Here is a 23,205-nt window from a genome sequence, read left to right as displayed (position 1 = left end):
TCGTGGACTCTGGTGCGCAAGTTAATATCATCAGGTCTAGCTTGTTTAAAGAGAAGCAGTTACGACGTGTCCTCCTCGCTGAACCAACTACTGTAACCTCCCTTAGTGGAGTAGCTGGTTCCCTTCTGCGAGTCCGAGGTCAGACTTCGCTCACCTTTACTATGCAAGGCAGAGACTTTACTGCTGCTTTTCTTGTTGTCGACCAGATTACTTTCCCTGGAGACCTTCTACTGGGATTTGCTTCCATGCGAGACTTACGCATTGTGCTCGACCTGTACCGATGGCATGCCCAAATTGACGACTTGATCGTTCCATTTTGGGGTTATCAGCTTGGAACAGAAATCTGTCATACTGCTGCAGAGTATGATGTACGGATAAAGTCCTTACAAGCCAATGCATTCTCCAGTAGCGTACCCAAGCAGTCAGGCACTGGTAACTCTGTCACTCCCATCTGTGTTACACCTACACCTTCAGATATGCAAGATAGTGTATTGCCTCAAGTGTCTGAGGACGCTCAGACTGCTTTGAGTGATCTGCCTATCCCTGCAATGTCTGCTAGTCCAAGTAGTAGTTTCTCCACAGGGGACGCCTTGTCGGAAAACGATTACTTGAAACTAGTAATGCCATCTCTTGTTGATGTCACATGCCGTCTGCAGAAAGACGTCTCTGTTGCGGCTAGTGCTCTCACTAGAGTGTCTGTTGTTGTTCCTAATGTTGCAGATGGTGATAATGTCCTAGTTGACAGTGATTCCTGCAAGGTCAAGGGTTTATTTGTTGAACCTTCCTTACATGTTGTAAGAGACAGTAAGATCCATTTACTCCTAGCTAACACTTCGGGTCACAGTGTTCGTCTCAGAGCAAATACCAACCTCGTTGACCTAGTTCACTATCCTTACCCTGTTCAAGTACAGGATGACATGCCACCTGACCAGTGGGTCAGTGCTATTTCAACAGTGGAGACCTCATCCACTCTGCTGGATCAATCCATTCCACCAGTTGAGGAGAAAGACTTAGCTCCCACAGACTTCCCAGACAAAGTCAAGGATTTGTTGACTTTGTTGAACAAACGTCATAACGCCATTGCCTTACTAGGTGAGAAGATGGGTATAACGAACTTATTGTCCCATCGTATTCCACTTGAACCTGGTACTAGACCTATCTATATACCTGCGTACAGAATGCCTCATTCCCAAGTTGCTGTCGCAGAGGAACTGATCAATCAAATGCTCAATGATGGAGTTATTGCACATAGCAATTCACCCTGGAATGCACCCTTGATCCTAGTGCCTAAGAAGGACGGCACTTGGCGCCCGGTGATTGACTTTAGGAAATTAAATGCGAAAACCATTCCAGATCGTTTCCCACTTCCTGTACTAGGTGACCTTTTACGCAATATCGGAGATAACAAAGTCTTCTCGACCCTGGACTTGTTACAAGGGTTTTGGCAAGTCCCTCTTCACGAGGACAGCCAAGAGTTAACTGCATTCTCTACTCCCACAGGTCATTATTATTTCCTATGAATGGCTTTTGGATTACGATCCTCACCTATCACGTTCTCTAGACTCATGACCAACATCTTTAGAGGTCTTATAGGTAAAGCGCTTATGGTGTACTTAGACGACGTAATCGTCATGTTCGAAGATGTGGATACACACCTGAAAAGACTTGATATAGTACTTGGCAAGCTTGAAGAAGCCAATTTAAAGATCAAACTGTCCAAATGTCAATTTTTCAGATCAGAAATTAAGTTTCTTGGTCACATAGTCACTCCTAGAGGGGTTACGACTGATCAAAGTAAAGTAACGGCAGTACTAAATTTTCCAACTCCCAAAACTGCTGATGCTGTAAGATCCTTTGTGGGTCTAGCAGGTTTCTACAGATCTTTCATTGCAAATTTTTCTTTAATAGCAGCTCCGCTAACTGAATTGCTTAAGAAAGATGCTCCTTTTGTTTGGACCTTCTGTCAAGAAAGAGCATTCCAAACTCTAAAAGAAAAGTTAACATCTGCTCCTATTTTGAAATTTCCAGATTTTTCTAAGCCTTTCTATCTAACAACTGATGCTAGTTCAATTGGCATAGGTGCTGTACTAGCTCAGAAGACTGATGGCAAGTACAACGCAGTTGCATTTGCTAGCCGAGTCCTTACGAAGGCTGAACGTAATTATACAGTAATGGAGCAAGAAGCTTTAGCAATAGTATGGTCTTTAAAGCACTTCCGAGACATTATTTACCAGTACCCTGTTCATGTCTTGACAGACCATGCACCACTGATACCTTTATTCCAGAACAAACAACCTACTGGAAGGTTAGCCAGATGGACCTTGACTATCCAAGAGTTCAATCCCACTTTTGAACATTTACCTGGCAAGTCGAATGTAGTCGCAGATGCTTTATCGTGACACGTTAGTGTAGTTACTGCAGATCCTCCATTCACTGTTGAGGATGTCAAAAATGCCCAAAGAACAGATCGCATGTGGTCTGGTGTGATTCGATTCCTGCTCCAGGAAGATCTTATTCTAACTGTGAAGCCACCAGCACCCATTAGTGACTTTGTAATGAGCCAAGAATTACTGTATCGAACAGCCGAGTTGGGTACTTCAAGCAGGAGAGTGTACCAGTTAGTAATTCCACAGTCACTAGTGAACATAGCTCTACAGCTAGTTCATGATGCACCAGGTGTTGCACACCCTGGTATGGATCATTCTGTGAAACAAGCCAGAATGAAATACTTTTGGCCACGTATGGCAACTGACATTTCAGAGTATGTTAAGAAATGTAGTGTTTGTATGCAACATAAAGGAAATATCAATGGTCCTAATCCAATCCAAGTGTACCCAACCACTAGCGAACCGTGGGAAAGAGTTGCCCTTGACTTATTAACCAATTTTAAATGTTCCCTCCAAGGCAACAAACATCTGTGTGTTATGGTAGACCATTTCACCAGATATTGTGAGTTAGTTCCTATTGCAGATAAGACTGCAGAGACAGTAACTAAAGCGTTTAAAGAACGCATTATCTGCAGGCATACCACCCATAAGTCCTTTGTAACAGAAAATGGAGGTGAATTCTGTAATGAGATTCTTGAAAAATTGGTGTACTTTATACAAGATCTCTAAATCCACCATTGTTCCTCATCATCCTGCCAGCAATGGGTTAGCCGAACGAACCAATAAGAAAGTACTTGATGTCCTGAGAGCAACTATCAACCCCAATAGTGAAACTTGGGATGAAGTCATACCAGATGTTCAATGTGCCATAAATTCTGCTTACAATGCTTCCATAGGTGATACTCCACATTATGCATTGTATTGTGTAGACAAGCGTTTACCCTATGTGTTGTTATATTCCACTCTGAAACCTAATTACAACCCTGATGATTTCGTAGCAACTTGTACCAGCATGACTCAAAGTGTTTTTAGAAGAATCCGTGAAACACTTCATAAATCAACAGCAGAATTTACTAGAGTAACTAATAGCCGTGCTAAGCCATCAAAAGTCAAAGTAGGTTCGAGAGTAATGCTGACAAATTTCAACAAAACATCCGCAATGCCTAAGCTCGAACAAAAGTTTGTTGGCCCTTATCTAGTTGTAGAACATATCTCTGGCAATAAGTATAAGGTTAGAGAAATTAGTACTGGTAAGTACAAAGAATCGCATTTAGATCATATGAAATTAGTATGCGATGTTGATGATATTGCTACCCAGACTAATGTGACAGATGCTGAAAATACTCTTGACTCTGTACCCTCTACCTCAGATACTCAGTCAGATAATCAACCTGAATGTCATTACTCCTTGCGTACTCGACAAGTAATGAGAAACCCACAAGTATCTTTTGTAGATACTCGTTCAAATCTCCCTCAGTCAAGGCATGTGTTAGCCATTGCAGAGGAATTCAATCCTCCCAGAGATAACCATTCTGCATATGTAAACCTCACCCTCGCAGAATTGGGTTTAAATGTACATAGTCTGTATAACTAGATGTCCGAGATGAAGTAAATTGTCAACTGTTTGTTACTAACTGATTAGTTTTTCAGAATTTTTTTTTTTCGTATTCACGTTCCCTCCGTATTCTGAGAATTTGACAGTAATAGTCTGAGCGCACCATATGCCTTTGCTGTTAATTTCATCTTGTATATATATATTTATTCTTCCTCAGAATCCGTAGAGTGCATGAATACAGATCGATCGATCAATTCCATCCATATTGTACCATGATTTGTTCTTATAGTTTGTAATGCATTACGTTAAAAATCATTACGTTAAAAGTGATTACATTAACACCCATTACGTAAAACTCATTTTGTTAACATCCGGTATGATACCATCCATTAGTTCTAAGTTATATATGAATTTGTTATTGTATAGAATCAGCCCAGAACCACCTGCCTGTTCAGCCTATAGATAGTAGTGTATGTCGAGACGACATACGTAACATGACCGAGCTGTCAGCATAGTTGCTGATCCCTGTGTTGTATAGCATATCAGTATCATCCATGTGCTTTAGATAGGAGATCCCTAGGCCTGTGACTGTGTGACGCCACGGGATGTGCATGTGTACGTTCGTACCTCTGCCACTCTCTCAGTCGGCGTTTGACACAGGCTAGGACAGGCAGAGGCTGGGCTCCATTTCCCATCATCACAGTCTGACAATACGTCGTTACCATCCAACAAGTGTGTCTACCTTCAACCCTCGATATCTCCATTTAAGAACCCCTACGATACCTGGTCCTCCGGCTTATGCAGTAATCTCTTGTGTGGAACCGTGTCAAAAGCCTTCTTACAGTCCAAGAAAGCGCAATCTACCACCTCTCTCTCTCTCTCTCTCTTTCTCTTGTCTTACTGTTGTCACCTTGTCATAGAACTCCAGTAGGTTTGAGACACAGGATTTCCTATCCCTGACACCGTGCTGGTTGTTGTTCATCAGTTCATTCCTTTCTAAGAGTTCCACCACTCTTCTCCTAATCTTAGTGCTTCATGTCTGTCTCCTTTTTTTATAAACTGGGACTACATTTGCTGCCTTTCATACCTCAGGTAGTCGTCCTGTTTCAATAGATGTGTTGAAGATTGTCATTAGTGGCACACATAGTGCCTCTGCTCGCTCTCTCAGGACCCATGGAGAGATGTTATCCGGCCCCATCGCCTTTGAGGTATCAAGCTCGCTTAGCAGCCTCTTCACATCCTCATCGGTTGTATTGTGTCCAACATTTGATGGTGTACCCCACCTCTCCGTCTTTCTGGAGTTCCTTCTGTCTCCTCTGTGAGCACTTCTTTGAATCTTATGTTGAGCTCCTCACATACTTCTCGGACGTTTCTTGTGATCTCCCCTCCTTCTTTCCTCAGCCTGATTACCTGGTCTTTAACTGCTGTTTTCCTCCTGAAGTGGCTGTACAACAGCTTCGGTTCAGATTTGGCTATCACGTCTATGTCATCATCGTATTGTCATTGGGCCTCCCTTCATACCTGTGCATATTCATTTCTGGTTCAACGACTGTTTTCCTTATTCTCCTGGGTCCTTTGCCTTCTATACTTCTTCCATTCTCTAGCACACTTGGTTTTGGCCTCTCTACACCTTTGAGTGAACCAAGGTTTCATCCTGGCCTTCTCGTTATTTCTGTAACCTTTGGGTACAAACTTGGGTACAGCTTCCATGCATATTGCTGTCACATATTCCATCATCTATCATCTGTGTGTGTGTGTGTGCATACGTTAGAGAAATAGAGGGGAGAAAGAGAGAGAGATTGACGGACATTGGGTATATCAGTGAAGAGTGCTTGAACACTGTAAATATATAAGGTGTTTTACCTTGTGTAGGAAGAAGCGGTATGAAGCAACTGCCGAGGAGCTCTGATGCACTCTCACTCACTCCATTGCCCGACTCTTCTATGCACTGAGCACCAAATTCCTTCATGTGATTAATACGTTAGTCAAAATTGTTAGAAAACGTGCGTCTTTAGTGGAAGGGAAAAGGGAAGGACAACGGAAGTTACGATAACTGCGGCAACAGTAATGGCTGCTGTTTCTGTTTTTATTTGCGCAGTTGCTGCTGCACATGTGTGAGTGCATTAATCCTCGATGTTGATTACCCTTAAGGTTAAAGCTTGAACACCAGTAGTCCGAAGCAGCAGGTGAATAATCTCCAACTTATCACAGCTTCTCCCAGGAGTACTATAATTTCTCCTGCTCTTCCTAATTTACCGCCACGGAAAACCTTCTTGTACTGCAGAGGTGCTTGTGTAGTGATTACGTCTACAGAGACTAATGTAATCACAAGTTTTAAAGCGCCTTTTTATCACCCACACTCCCTGATAAGACATGTATGATTCAGCGCCAACTTCATTATGCAGAAAATTTGCTAATTAGATTAATTTTTGGCTCTTATTGTTTACACGAGAAGCAGCACTGGAGATACGTTTTAAAAAGTAGCTGTGAAAAACATCTCTCTTTGAAGTTCAACATCCGGCGAGAAACTGACTATTCTTGTTTCAATTTTTTTTTTGCCGAATGCTCAGGTTCTTGGAATAAGAATTAATAAAGTTTAAGATTAAAATTAAAAAATATATAATACCTATGACATCCATTCACCTTATGTTTAAAAAAGTTAATTCGTTACGAAGAAGCTTATGCATAAAGATAGATTATATTTGCATATTACTATTATTATTATTATTATTATTATTATTATTAATTATTATTATTATTGTTGTTGTTATTATTATAACTTACGTTACATATAGGTAATTAATACACATGGGCTACAATTTATAAAGAGACGGATAGATAAAAAAAATGTTTACATGTCTCACACTCATTCTCTTCTCGTTTTAATGTAGATTTTTCACTGTTGCTCTTTTTAAGACATACCTCATCATTGGCTGAATCATCATGAGGTAGATCATGATGAAGCTTCTCTAGGCTCAACTTAAGTGACTCTCGATATACTCGTATATATATATTACTTTAAAATAGCTGATGAAGTGGCCAGTACATTTATATAGAGATGCTTCCAGCCACAACACCGTGGCTACGACAATACACAAATAACCAGTACCTAGGAGACTGAAACTTTTGATGACGTTTCAGTTCGACTTGGACCATCAACAAGTCACAAGTTTGACCGAAAGGTCGTCATAACCTTCCGTATCTAAGTGTATAATATTTTATAAAATATTATATATTTCATAAAACATTATAAGTGTATAATATTTAATAAAACCTTCCCTGAGTATATAGTGTTTCCGAGAAAGTTAGACACAACTGTCATTACCACTACAGTCTCAATCTTACAAAACATATTTGTAGCTGTTAGCTAGAGAGGCCACCACAGCCGGTGTTTAAGATATAAAGTGTATGGCAACATCAGGACTCATAGAAAGCGTCTTCTTATTGTATGAGATATCAAGATAAGGGTAAATAAATTATGTGATGTACAGGAAATAGTGAGGATCAACATTTGAACCTAAGGTATTGAATAAAGTTGAGAATCGGCAGCAGTGGTCAATCACACAGCAGCTTACTGGAAACTACTAAGAGAACAGTTACGTGGTAGTTGAAGGAGTGGATAACTGCAGAGTCGGATAGAGTAGGACACAAATAGTTCAACTGAGATATGGTATGGTGATACCTACAAGATGTGGAAAAAAATGTTTTGTATAGTTCAGGACATTTATTAAAGGAAACGTTTCGCGCGAGCGGCTTCATCAGCCGTAATACAACGATAACTAAGAAACGAGTATATATAGTGAAAGAAGTCAGGTGGAAGGTCGAGATGGTATTAATAGTAATGGTAGTAGTATTAGTACAATTGTAGTGAGATGAGTTGGGTTTGAGAAGGGCATGTCAACATTAGTCTCCAGAATGGGTAATAAGAGGTTGATAAGCAATTGCTATTCAAACGTATGTTACCCATTCTTGAGACTGCTGTAACGTGATGTTGACAGGTCCTTCTGCAACCCAACCCATCTCGCAACAGTTATATTACTGCTACAACTACCATTGTTACTATTACTACTACTACCCATCAGCCTTCCAACTGACTCCAGCCACTATGTATACTCGTTTCTTAGTTATTTCTATATTAGGACTAAGAAAGCCACTCTTGGCGACACGTTTCTTTTAATAAATGTTCTTAGCTCTACATAAGTGTCTCTTCAAACACAAACAGTTCAGAATGTTAAAACATAGTTTTTCTCGTTTCGCTGAATGTTTGGCACTTAGAAACAATTGTAAGGGGATTTCCCAGGAATAATAGACACTAGCAATGGTTGTTTGATAGCTATAGTGAGGAGAGGGCTGAAGCTTTGAAATAAACAGTAGGGTTCCATTGTCTCAATATGTGCAATAAAGAGAAGCAATGAATGAGTGAAAGAGGTGGAGTTCTCGTGAAATGATGAATGAGAATGGTCGAGGAAACGTCAGATTATGATGCACGATCATGGAAGGAGGCAGAATGATCAGATGAATGGGTAGTCTTAGAAACTACAAGATGTGAAAATTTAGGTGACTCAGGCAAGATATGAAATCTGAGGCAAAGGACATACCATTACCCTCAGTAGGATGTGGTTACAAAAGCAGAGACAGTGAACATCCGACGCCACCCCTAAATTAAAGACAGAAAAGCGACTTGCCTCTCGTCAAATGTAACTCCATTTCTTGGTTCCTTTGCTGTTCTTTAGTTTCATTCCTCTTGAGACTTTGCTGAAAGAGTGTGGCCACAGCCTACCTGTTAAATGTTGTGTGTATATATAGTTTCACAAATGTCAGTGACAATCCTCACCTTTTCTTTTATAGAGAGAAAGCCAAGAAGAGGCTATATCATCACCGAACTTCCATGGAAACTGCTTCTTATGGGTATATACCTCGACTATGCGCTCTCCTTTATCTCCTATTGTTTCTAATAATGAAATGGGATAGTTTCAAACTTTTTCTACTATACTGATGTACATCATTTTCTCTTGCCTCAGTATACATATGATGTCGTTGTGCTGTAGTGGATATGAAGGATTACCGCCGACAGTACTGAAGAGAAGACAAGTTCAGAGTGACACGGGTAGTTTTTCGAAGCTTCGTTTTTGTTTCATCTATACAAGTTGAAGTTAGATGAAAATCTATATTTCAAGTTAATATCCTTAAAGTTCATTCCCTCGTTTATCTAAAAACTTATAAACAGTTACCTATATATATATATATATATATATATATATATATATATATATATATATATATATATATATATATATATATATATATATATATTTATATACATATATATATATATATACATATATATATATATATATATATATATATATATATATATATATATATATATATATATATATATATATATATATATATATTTATATACATATATATATATATATACATATATATATATATATACATATATATATATATACATATATATATATATATATATATATATATATATATATATATATTTATATACATACATATATATATATACATATATATATATATATACATATATATATATATATATATATATATATATATATATATATATATATATATATATATATATATATATATATATATATATATATATATATATATAACCATGATTAATCTGTATTTTCTCGTATTTTCCCTCATCTTGCATGCTCTCCGTAAATGTGATTACCGGTCTCTCGATACTGGCTTTTCTCCGTAATCCATTCTCTAATTTTATTTTCTTAATGTCCCAACCATTGCATATTATCACGAAAAAATACTTTCTTCTCTTCTAAACTCACTTCTTGGAAGACACTTGCAGTCTTTAAGTTGCACATAAACAGGGTCTTATGACCCTGAAGGCAAAATCTGCCTTTCTTTAAATGTACTTTGAAGTACTGATAATTTGGGTTTTCTTTCTGATTTCCTGCTTTTTCTGCTCTCCTCAATAAATATTGATGAAATGGCCTCTAGTTATCCAACAGCCTTTAAGTACTCAAAAAATGTGTCCATCTTGATGACACTGACATTGCAATTAATTGTCATGTTATGAGGTTTATAATAAAGTAATAAAAGTATCTATGGTCTCTAATATGTATCATGCCCATGAATAAAGCTGTGCATCTTCGAAAATTATCGTTTCCTGTTCACAGACGACCTTTTGTCGAGTCGGCCCGTATACGCAAAACCCTAAAACTCCCAGTGCATTTTCAGTTTCTTTAATGTTTAGTACACAGGGAACTTGACCTGGCTATGGGTGTTTCCTCATCGTTCCATGCGTTTACCTGAACGGCATTTCGATCCAGAAAGGAGCGAAACATTGTCCATTATTTATTTCAACTATGGATTTGTTTTGAATCGTTCCAGTTTCGCTATTGTAACTTCAGTTATTCAGTTGATCTGAGAATGGAAGGGGTATGTTTGAGTATGTATGTAGTGGCAGAGCAATGAAGATGAAGAGGTGAGAACGTGAAAACCGTTGTGTGCGAGTGTAGGGATACTGTGGGGTTACACTTTAAGCATTGAGAATGTTTTTATGTTGGTCTTAAAATATGCTCTCTCTCTCTCTCTCTCTCTCTCTCTCTCTCTCTCTCTCTCTCTCTCTCTCTCTCTCTCTCTCTCTCTCTCTCTCTCTCTCTCTGTCTCTCTCTCAAATAACAGTATTTCACGTTCTTGTATGAAAACGGGGCACTGACGGGAGTAAGACGAATTACCTTTGCAACAATTAAGATTGAGAGATAAAGTTTCCTGGAAAGAAGGATAATTAGGATTTGTGTTGTTGCAGCTGGGACACTCTTTGTGTGACTTTAATGCAGTCTAATGGATGACCGTAATGCCTGTATTTACAACATTGTTGGAGATATAGTGATATACAATGGCCACAGGCCGATGAGTAAGAAACATGTGCAGTAGTTAGGCTTTTTTTTCGAAGCGTCTCGCCTATACTGGAGATTCTTCAGTCAAATACAGAGGTGACTAAACATGAAGACGACAGAAGCAGTGGAGAGGTAAAGATGAAGTAATCAGTCCATCAGGAAACTCCTTCTTCAAGTCTTCTTTACCTCTCTACTGGTTCTGTTGTCTTCATGTTTAATCTCCTGTGTATTCGACTGAAGAAACCTATTGTGTACGAGAAACTTTTCGGAATAAAGATACTTAATTGTTGACTAGTTAAATAATAATAATGATAATATTTTTATTTACTACAAGTACATGTACAAGGTATACAGTCCTAGCTGACAACAATGACATACTACTATATAGAAAGCCCCTTGTTATGCTCCGCATGTCGGGCAAATTAGGTCAGTGTCCCAGGATGCGACCCACACCACTCGACTAACACCCAGGTACCCATTTTACTGATGGGGAACATAGTCAACAGGTGGAAAGAAACACGCCCAATGTTTCTACTCTGGCTGGGAATCGAACCCAGGCCCTCGCGTATGAAGCGAGAGCGTTAGTCACCAGGCCACCAGAGCCCCGTATTACCCGATATTACCTTCGTTATCTTTTTGGCTTATCATTCTTGTCCATCTCATTTATCTTATCTGTCTATCTTATCGCATTTACATATACGTCTCATTCCATTGTTACAACTACCACAGTTACATTGAAACCTATTTCCCAAGACCCGACCTGATCCTTGAGACAGATGAGACCCGGTTCAGTGATAGACCCAGCTGAAACCCAGTCCAGTCCTAGACCCAGTTGAGATCCAGTCCAGTCCTAGATCCATCTGAGACCCAGTCCAGTCCTAGACATAGCTGAGACCCAGTCCAGTCCAAGTCCCAGCTGAGACCTAGTCCAGTCGTAGGCTCATCTGAGTCCCAGTCTAGTCCAAGACCAATCTGCGACCCAGTCCAGTTTAAAACCCATCAGAGACCCAGTCCAGTCCTAGACCCATCTGAGACCCAGTCCAGTCCTAGTCTCATCTGAGACCCAGTGCAGTCCTAGGCCCAGCTGAGACCCAGTCCAGTCCTAGATCCATTTGAGACCCAGTCCAGTCCAAGACCCATCTGAGAACCAGTCCAGTCCTAGATCCATCTAAGACCCAGTCCAGGCCTAGACCCATCTGAGACCCAGTCCAGTCCTAGACCCATCTGACACCCAATCTACTTCTGGACCCACTTGAGACCCAGTCAATCCTAGACACAGCTGACACCCAGCCAAGTCGTAGACAAAACTGAGACACCGTCCAAACCTAGACCCAGGTGAGTCCCAATCCAGTCCTAGACCCATTTGAGACCCAGTCCAATCCTAGACCCATCTGAGACCCAGTTTAGTCCTAGACCCATCTGAGACCCAGTCCAGTCCTAGACCCATCTGAGACCCAGTCCAGTCCTAGACCCAACTGAGACCAAGTCCAGTCCCAGACCCAGCTGAGACTCAGTCCAGTCCTAGACCCATCTGAGACACAGTCTAATCCAAGACCCATCTGAGACCCAGTCCAGTTCAAAACCCATGTGAGACCCAGTCCAGGCCTAGACCCATCTGAGGCCCATTCCAATCCTAGTCCCATCTAAGACCCAGTGCAGTCCTAGGCCCAGCTGAGACCCAGTCCAGTTCTAGACCCAGCTGAGACCCAGTCCAGTCCTAGATCCTTCTGAGACCCAGTCTAATCCCAGACCCATCTGTAACCCATTCCAGTCCTAAACCTATCTGAGAGCCAGTCCAGTCCTAGACTCACATGAGACCAAGTCCAGTCCTAGACCTAGCTGAGACTCAGTCCAGTCCAAGACCCATCTGAGAACCAGTCCAGTCCTAGATCCATCTAAGACCCAGTCCAGGCTTAGACCCATCTGAGACCCAGTCCAGTCCTAGACCCATCTGACACCCAATCTAGTTCTGGACCCACTTGAGACCCAGTCAATCCTAGACACAGCTGACACCCAGCCAAGTCGTAGACAAAACTGAGACACCGTCCAAACCTAGACCCAGCTGAGTCCCAATCCAGTCCTAGACCCATTTGAGACCCAGTCCAGTCCTAGACCCAGCTGACATCGTACGCAGACCTAGACCCAGCTGAGATACTGCGCAGACCTAGACTCACCTGAGACCCAGTCCAATCCTAGACCCATCTGAGACCCAGTTTAGTCCTAAACCCATCTGAGACCCAGTCCAGTCCTAGACCTATCTGAGACCCAATCCAGTCCTAGACCCAACTGAGACCAAGTCCAATCCCAGACCCAGCTGAGACTCAGTCCAGTCCTAGACCCATCTGAGACCCAGTCCAGTCCTAGACCCAGCTGACATCGTACGCAGACCTAGACCCAGCTGAGATACTGCGCAGAGCTAGACTCACCTGAGACCCAGCCCAATCCTAGACCCATCTGAGACCCAGTTTAGTCCTAGACTCATCTGAGACCCAGTCCAGTCCTAGACCCATCTGAGACTCAGTGCAGTGCTAGGCCCAGCTGAGGTTCAGTCCAGTCCTAGACCCAGCTGAGACCCAGTCCAGTCCTAGACCCATCTGAAACCCAGTCCAATCCTAGACTCATCTGAGACCCAGTTTAGTACTAGACCCATCTGAGACCCAGTCCAGTCCTAGACCCATCTGAGACCCAGTGCAGTGCTAGGCCTAACTGAGGCTCAGTCCAGTCCTAGATCCAGCTGAGACCCAGTCCAGTCCTAGACCCATCTGAGACCCAGTCCAGTCCTAGACCCAACTGAGACCAAGTCCAGTCCTAGACCCAGCTGAGACTCAGTCCAATCCTAGACCCCATCTGAGACCCAGTCTAATCCAAGACCCATCTGAAACCCAGTCCATTTCAAAACCCATGAGAGACCCAGTCCAGGCCTAGACCCATCTGAGACCCATTCCAATCCTAGTCCCATCTGAGACCCAGTGCAGTCCTAGGCCCAGCTGAGACCCAGTCCAGTTCTAGACCCAGCTGAGACCTAGTCCAGTCCTAGATCCTTCTGAGACCCAGTCTAATCCCAGACCCATCTGTGACCCATTCCAGTCCTAAACCTATCTGAGAGCCAGTCCAGTCCTAGACCCACATGAGACCAAGTCCAGTCCTAGACCCATCTGAGACCCAGTGCAGTCCTTGACACAACTAAGACCTGCCCGTGTTATCGACTCATTGATGATTCTTCCTCTTCCTCATCCTATAATTATTATTATTATTATTATTATTATTATTATTATTATTATTATTATTATTATTATTATTGTTATTTCTACTACTACTGGGAAGATCTAGAGCTATATAAGAACAATTTGGATTGATCTTAAAAAATGAAGAGAAGCTCTAATTCCTTGAACCAAAAACCTTCACCAGCATCATGGCTCTCCCCCTTGAAGTGAGGTGAGAATCAACTCACTCCCTTGAAGTGAACTGAGCACAAACTAAGTGAGCTGAGAACCAACTCTCCCGGTTAAAATGAACTGAACAACAACTCTCACCCTTGAAGTGAGCTGAGAGACTTTCCCTCTTGAAGCGAGCTGAGAAGCAACTCTTCCCCGTGAAATGAGCTGAGAACAAGCTCTCCCTCTTAAAGTGAACTGAGCACCAACTCTCCCCGTTGAAGTAATCTGTGCATCAGCACTACCCCTTGAAGTGAGCTGAGCATCATCACTACCCCTTGAATTGAGTTGAGCAGCAACACTACCGTTTGAAGTGAGCTAAGCATCAATATTACTCCTTGAAGTGAGCTGAACACCAACACTACCCCCTGAAGTGAGCTGAGCACCAACACTACCCCGTGAAGTGAGCTGAGCACCAACACTACCCCGTGAAGTGAGCTGAGCACCAACACTACCCCCTGAAGTGAGCTGAGCACCAACACTACCCCGTGAATTGAGCTGAACACCAACACTACCCCCTGAAGTGAGCTGAGCACCAGCACTACTACTTGAAGTGAGATGAGCACCAAAAGTACCCCTTCAAGTGAGCTGAGCACCAAAACTACCCCCTGAAGTGAGCTGAGCACTATCAGTACCCCTTGAAGTGAGCTGAGCACCAAGACTACCCCCTAAAATGAGGCGAGCACCAACACTACACCTTGAAGTGAGGTGAGCACCAACACTACACCTTGAAGTGAGCTGAGCACCAACACTACACCTTTAAGTGAGCTGAGTACCAACACTACACCTTGAAGTAAGCTGAGCACCAACACTACACCTTGAAGTGAGCTGAGCACCAACACTACACCTTGAAGTGAGCTGAGCACCAACACTACACCCTGAAGTGAGCTGAGCACCAACACTACACCTTGAAGTGAGCTGAGCACCAACACTACACCTTGAAGTAAGCTGAGCACCAACACTACACCTTAAAGTGAGCTGAGCACCAATACTACACCCTGAAGTGAGCTGAGCACCAACACTACACCTTGAAGTGAGCTGAGCACCAACACTACACCTTGAAGTGAGCTGAGCACCAACACTACACCTTGAAGTGAGCTGAGCACCAACACTACACCTTGAAGTAAGCTGAGCACCAACACTACACCTTGAAGTGAGCTGAGCACCAATACTACACCCTGAAGTGAGCTAAGCACCAACACTACACCTTGAAGTGAGCTGAGCACCAACACTACACCTTGAAGTGAGCTGAGCACCAACACTACACCTTGAAGTGAGCTGAGCACCAACACTACACCCTGAAGTGAGCTGAGCACCAACACTACACCTTGAAGTGAGCTGAGCACCAACACTACACCTTGAAGTAAGCTGAGCACCAACACTTCACCTTGAAGTGAGCTGAGCACCAATACTACACCCTGAAGTGAGCTGAGCACCAACACTACACCTGAAGTGAGCTGAGCACCAACACTACACCTTGAAGTGAGCTGAGCACCAACACTACACCTTGAAGTGAGCTGAGCACCAACACTACACCCTGAAGTAAGCTGAGCACCAACACTACACCTTGAAGTGAGCTGAGCACCAATACTACACCCTGAAGTGAGCTGAGCACCAACACTACACCTTGAAGTGAGCTGAGCACCAACTCTACACCTTGAAGTGAGCTGAGCACCAACACTACACCTTGAAGTAAGCTGAGCACCAACACTACACCTTGAAGTGAGCTGAGCACCAATACTACACCCTGAAGTGAGCTGAGCACCAACACTACACCTTGAAGTGAGCTGAGCACCAACACTACACCTGAAGTGAGCTGAGCACCAACACTACACCTTGAAGTGAGCTGAGCACCAACACTACACCTTGAAGTGAGCTGAGCACCAACACTATACCTTGAAGTGAGCTGAGCACCAACACTACACCTTGAAGTGAGCTGAGCACCAACACTACACCTTGAAGTGAGCTGAGCACCAACACTACACCTTAAACCAACACTCAGCTGAAGCAATGACTCAAGATTATTAGCAATTGTCTGAGGCTTTACAGTGACTGTTATTGAAGGTTATTGTGTGTGTGGCTGTAATGACCTCACATTGTGGAGGAGGGTATGGTGAGGGTATGGTGGAGGGTATGGTGGAGGGTATGGTTGAGGGTATGGTGGACTGTATGGTGGAGGGTATGGTGGAGGGAATGGTGGAGGGCATGGTGGAGGGACTGGTGGAGGGTATGGTGGAGGGTATGGTGGAGGGTATGGTGGACTGTATGGTGGAGGGTATGGTGGAGGGTATGGTGGAGAGTATGGTGGAGGGTATGGTGGACTGTATGGTGGAGGGTATGGTGGAGGGTATGGTGGAGGGTATGGTAAAATATATGGTGCAGGGTTTGGTGGAGGGTATGGTAGAGGGTAAGGTGGAAGGTATGATGAAGGGTGTGGTAGAAGATATGGTGGAAAGTATGGTAGAGGGTATGGTGGAGGGTATGGTGGAAGTCATGGTTAAGGGTATGGTGGAGGGTATGGTACAGTGGATGGTAAAGGTTATGGTGGAAGGTATGGTGGAAGGTATGGTGGAGGGTATGGCAGAGGGCATAGGGAATGTATGGTAGAGGGTATGGGAGGGTATGGTTGAGGGTATGGGGAGGGTATGGTAGAGGGCATGGAGGAGGGTATGGTAGAGGGTATGGGTATGATATGGTACAGGGTAGAGGGTATGGGTATGGTATGGTACAGGGTAGAGGGTATGGGGAGGATATGGTTGAGGGAAGAGTAGAGGGTATGGGGAGGGTATGGTAGAGCGTATTGGTATGGTATGGTACAGGGTATTGGGAGGGTATAGTAGAGGGTATGGCGGCTTCAAACGTTCAAAAACCGTTTCTATTGATTCTACGATGATGGATAGAAATTCAAGTGTTTAGGGAAATATTGAACCATTTTATGTGTGAAATAGTGAGAAAATTATCCCACTCTACCTCTTCTGTGCAATTTCAATATTTACGTTGTGCTTGTGTGCTGCCATCTTTGTCGATACAGAAAAATATTAAAAAGATTAGAATCACTGAATTCAATTACATAACTGGAGACTGAATGTTAAATTTTCACCTCTGGTTGGGTTTCCAGAAGGTAAAAATCACGGTTATTGGGCGACATATGTCCAATTTGCCAATTTCATTGAATAAATAGTGATCTTTTATATATTCAGCAACTAAAGAATGTTTCTTCTGATCGGCTTCAAAATATCAATGACTATATATTCTATAAAAATTATGATATCCCATAAATTTAGTCTAAATTGCTGCAAATTTGATATTTTTCTGAATTTGTTGAAAAACTTGGAATCGTTAGAATTAGATCAATCACTGGAGAATGCGTTTTCTGATCGACTTCTAAATATCATCGTTGATATTTAGGTAAAATATTGCCATTCATTACGAGCTGAGTAAACTTCAATTTGCCTATTTTATGAAATTAAATAGTTTCCTTTGTAACAGCGTTTAATAATCCTCGTCTGCTCGGGTTACTAAACGCTAGTGTATATTAATTAGAAGTATTATGATTTTATTTTTATTCAGTTTTGTGAAACTACTTAAAAATAAAAATCTAATATTCGTTCTTATAGGATTTCATGGAATATGAAATAGAATATAAACGAGGAAAGAACACTTGAAAAACTTCTCGTTTTTTGAGTGTTTGTGAAATTAAGGAGGAAAAACTATTTTTCACAACATTCTCAGCATATTTTTTTCGGTATGTTCTTTAAAATTTTCCTTTGAATTCGAAAATGCATTATTCAACCGGATGAAGTTTTCAGCGCTTTTGTGTTGTAATTTTGGCAAAATTTTAGGGACTGTTTATTGCATGAGTGTCCTATGAACAACGTTATATAGGACGTTCTCAGATTTTGTTTCCGTATTTTAACTGAAGACAGACTCCTCTGATCAGCCTCAGAATTTCAACACCCGCGTGTCCTACTTGGAAGAATTTTGGTATTGTTAATTGAGTGTGTAGGAACTATTTCGTCATTTTCAGTCTCGAAATAAAACAGTATTATTTTGCAATATCGAATTAATTTCCCTTGATTATGGCAAGGGGATACTGACCCAAGGATCTCAACTTTCATGCTTGGGCTGAATCTGTCCGAATGTCTCCTATTCCAGAGGCGCCATATGATCCTTAAAAGTTTAGCACCTTCCTCTGATTAAAATTAAATAATTGTGAACTGCATCAGTATTTACCAGGCTGTACAGGTGCAAATTTTGTCTGATTCTGTGCAGTAACATGAAAATGTTTTTTTGTAAGCTTTAAACTTGCTAAGCTTGAAACTTGATATCAAGGTATCCTTTGCTAAGCTTGAAACTTAATATCAAGGTTAAGCTTGAAACTTAATATCAAGGTATCCTTTGATATTAAGTTATGTAAGATTTAATGTGCTATTAAGTTAATCAAACTAGTTTCCGTGAAGAAAATGAAGAGTGTGTCCTCTGATCAGAAGTCATTGTTTGACATTACTAGCTTATCACAGTTAGATTTACATTATATATTTTTGTGTCTCTCTAACATCTGTTTGCCCTCAAGACCATTGTTTGTCAACTTTACATAGATTAAATACTTACAGAACTTATTTAATTCCTTGTTTACTTTCTTAGTTACTTATTTACTTACTTTCTTACATACTTCTTACTTGCTTTCTTACTTATTTACTTACATACTTTCTTATTATTTATTTACTTGCTTCAAAGCAGGCCATTCTTTCTTAGAGAAACGTTTGCACTGATTTTGACCTGTGGTAAAATTTTGACCTGTGGTAAAATTTTGGCCTGTGGAAAATTTAAATAATACTTTTCATGCAATTAGTTTCAACCTTTCAACACTGAAAATTTGATAATATATTTTCCGAGCGGCTTCAGAGCTGTGGTATTTTCTGTGATATATCATGTGAATTCCTCTTCAGTTTACTTTAATCGCTGGTGTTTCTTAATGGAAGGTTTTAATCACATGTGGGATGTGTATGTCCTATTTTATCATATTTATTGACGAAAGTTGGATGCTGGTTTCGATGTGATGACTTGTGAATACCTCTTCTGCTTCACTTCGGATTTTAAAGGCTGATATTTAACTGCATTTGAAACCTAAGGCTCGCTCTGCACTATTCCATTTGCGTACACTGAATGTACGCAAGTTATCTGGAGTTGTGTAATATAGGGATATCTTTCTCAGATCGCGCAGGGGACGAAATACGTCTTATTGGGCACGTTTCGGTCCTTGGACCTTGGTCACTCCAATGTGTTTGCATTTTATGCCTTTTTCCATTTGCTTTAGGTATCACATGCTATTTTAACGAGCGCACAGTACACTACGTCAAAGGGTCAGGATTATTTGTATGCAGCTGGCCATGGGTGTGATAAGTGTCCAATTTTCAGACTATTGATACTTGTAATAATGTTGGTAGAATTACAGACAGTATGTAAAGTAAAAGGACACAAGTGCAACTAATGTGGCTTTTTTTATTGTGGCAACGTTTCGCTCTCCACGAGCTTTGTCAAGCTGTTACGACGGCTTGACAAAGCTCCTGGAGAGCGAAACGCTGCCACAATAAAAAAAATGCCACATTAGTTGTGATGAATAGTTTTGAAAACCGACATGTTGAAGATTAAGACACTTATGCAACAAATGGGAATCTTTATTGAGGAAACGTTTCGCCACAGAGTGGCTTCATCAGTCCAATACAAAGTAGACAGGTGTAAGGAGAGGAGGAGTTTGAGGTAATCAGTCCCTCAGCCTGGAGTTGATGTGTTCAGTACATCAATCTTGTAGAATGTACAGCATAGAGCCGTAGACATGGCTTATGTACTGTAGTCAGGTGAAGCGAAGCAGGAGGAGGCGGGGTCATAGTGGTGCCATCCACTAGTCGAAGTAGGTCTTCGTCCAAAGGTTGAACATTAGTTGTACATGTGTCCTTTTACTATTGATACTTGTCTAATAGCTTAGGTTCCATTAGTTTTATAAGGGCCAAACTCTTTAATATCTGCTAGACCCTATATAGTTTGTTCAATTGAAGGACGGATTGGGTCTGCCGCTTCCGAAGGATATATCAAGGAATGTGACCCAGAAAGGACAATGAGTGACTAAAGTCTGCTATGGTGTACGATTATTGCTCATGAGCCCAAAAGCCGTTATACAATCAGAAGTCAGCGTCCTTGTACAAGCCACAGAGACTGACAAAGTATTTTGTACCTCTTAAACTTTGGCAAGAACAGACAACAGTCAGCTTCTCACTTGTAATAAAGTTGGTAGAATTACCGACAATATGTAAAGTAAAAGGACACAAGGGCAACTAATGTGACATTTTATTGTGGCAACGTTTCGCTCTCCAGGAGCTTGACAAAGCTCCTGGAGAGCGAAACGTTGCCACATTAAAATGTCACATTAGTTGCACTTCTGTCCTTTTACTTTACAGCTTCTCACTTACAATTTTAAGCAAATTTATCGATGTACGTTATTTTACATAAGGTTGGTTTAAGTTGAGATAGGCTGTGTAAATTTGGATTGGCTTCTCTTGGAAAATTTAACGATACATAACGAAGCAATAATACATTAAGGCGAAAGAAATTTCAGTATCGATAACAGAAAATGGTGATCCACCTTTAAAAAGACAAATAATCTGATTTTTTTTAGTTCAGTCTCTCAGTTACAAAACCGACTGCTAAATCCACAGTAAAATGCTGACTTTAATTAAGAGGATGGACTGAAAGAAACTCTGGATGTCCGAGTAGACACAAAGGCATGAAACTCTTCGATGAATAAGAAAGACTTGTTTATTAATTGGGCATAATGAGAATTCTCATCGAGGATCTGATCTGTAAGACCAGCTTTAACACGGCTGATCTAGACGTCACTAATGACCTTTATCCTCATATTATGAACCACAATATGCTCAAGGAAATTATTCAGGGCATTACTGGAACTAGACACTTAGGGATACACATCCACTGTCTAAAAATACTTATCGTTACTACCGCTCAAGGTCAGAAAGCAGAGGAAGATAAAAAAAATCTGGCAGTGCAACGGCGAGGATAAGAGAAGAAGGAAATAACAATAAGGAAGGGCAGCAGAGTACGGAGCCGGAATAAAGAGGGAAAATAGTGAATGCCAGAGGAATAGCATAACAGAGAGACGGGAAGGAAAGATGAACTATAAGGCAGGAGAAGAACAAGGGATAGTGCAGAGAAAAAAATCATAAGGTGAAGATAGGTGTCTCGTAGGGGACACGGAAGGGCAGGGAGAATAATTAAGGATAAAAGAATGGGTGCGGGAATGGGTTAATTAAAACAGGGATTTAGAGCAAGGGGTTAGGTGATGAAGGTAGAGGGGTGAGAAGGAGGGGAAAAGAGGACAGAGCTCTAGAGAGGACCATGGGTGAGGGGAAGCAGAGATGGCTGGGTGGAGAAGCTGGCAGGTGCCTCCTGGCTTATAAGAGGCATTTAAGAGGCCAAGTCTCGGCTTGGCTGGTACCTGACCAGGGCAGAGAGGTGTGTTATGGAGGAGGAGGGAGGGAAGGAGAGAACTGTGACCAATAGCGGGAAGAAGTATATCTGCAAAAGAAGAGGGGAAAAAAGTGGGAGAAAGATTGAAGGAGAAGACTGGGAGAGAAAGACGAAAGATTAGGGAGGGAGTAAGGAACGAAGACTGGGAGGAAGGTAGAAAAGTTGCAGGAGAGGAATTAAGAATGAAACAGAAAGTGCAAGGAAAAAATAAAAACGAGAAACAGTGAAGGCAGTGGGGACAGTCACGTTTCTCCAAGATTAAAATGTCAGCTGTAATTACCAACGAGCACCAAGGCAGCTTTAGGCTAGACTGCTTGACCTTACCTTTTAACTTTAATAATAATAATAATAATAATAATAATAATAATAAATAATAATAATTTTTAAAGGGGTGGATCGATAAGCTGAATAAGAGCCTCAGTCAGATGACCAAAAACTCAAGTGGCGATTCGTCATATGCCCAAGACGAGCTTAGAAAAAAAAAACTTGTCCTAGTTCTTGACGAATTTTACCTAACTCAAGCTAATAATAATAATAATAATATAACGGCAATAAATACAGTATTCAAATAATAAATAAAAATTAAAACCAAGAATGATGAGCGTCCAGCAGGCCTGTGTGAGCGTGCCAGGTCAGTGTTTTTATGTATTGACACACTGTTGGAGTGTAATCAAGATAAGATTTATGAATAGATTCAGGAAAATTAGTTTAGCGGACTGTGTCCTGGAGGTAGTAAGTCCAGTGTCAGTTTGGAGAGTCATTTAAACTGATGTGGTTGGTTGGGCTGGCTAGTGACATCCAGGAGGATTTTGCCAATTGCCTTCGTACCTTGATAGTCTTCTTTGACCCGGAGAAATCTTGTGACACATCGGGAGGTTTCGCGTTCTTCGCGTACTCCAGACTCTGAGACTGCTGGAGGGCTGTCTATTAAAATTCTTCCAACAATTTGTCTCTAACAGATTGTTCAAGGTGAGGATTGGTTCGTTCTACTAACAGGAGTTCCCGCTGAAAGACGGGGTCCTACAGAGCAGTGTTCTGAGCATCATGTGCCTTATTACAACCATGGATGAGGCATCTTTATTCCAAAACGTTTCACCTACAAAGTAGGCTTCTTCAGTCGAGAACAGGAAGTAGGCAGTTGCAGTAGAGATGTGAAGACGATGTAATCAGTCCATCACTCTTAAAGATGTAGATTTGAGGTTGTCAGTCCCTCAGCCTGGAGAAGAGTTCTGTTCCATAGTCTGAAACAATGTTTTTAAGAAATTCCAGATTCACACAAAAAATTGTAAAACTTTCAAATTGGCACGTACAAAGTCCAATTTCAATAAAAAAAATTGTTTCCAGTTACAATTAATATATATCAGTGTTAAAGTGTTTCA

This window comes from Cherax quadricarinatus, chromosome 19 (genome assembly GCF_038502225.1).
Source record: "Cherax quadricarinatus isolate ZL_2023a chromosome 19, ASM3850222v1, whole genome shotgun sequence".
Lineage (NCBI taxonomy): Eukaryota > Metazoa > Arthropoda > Malacostraca > Decapoda > Parastacidae > Cherax > Cherax quadricarinatus.
Note: the sequence above shows the minus strand (reverse complement) of the source record.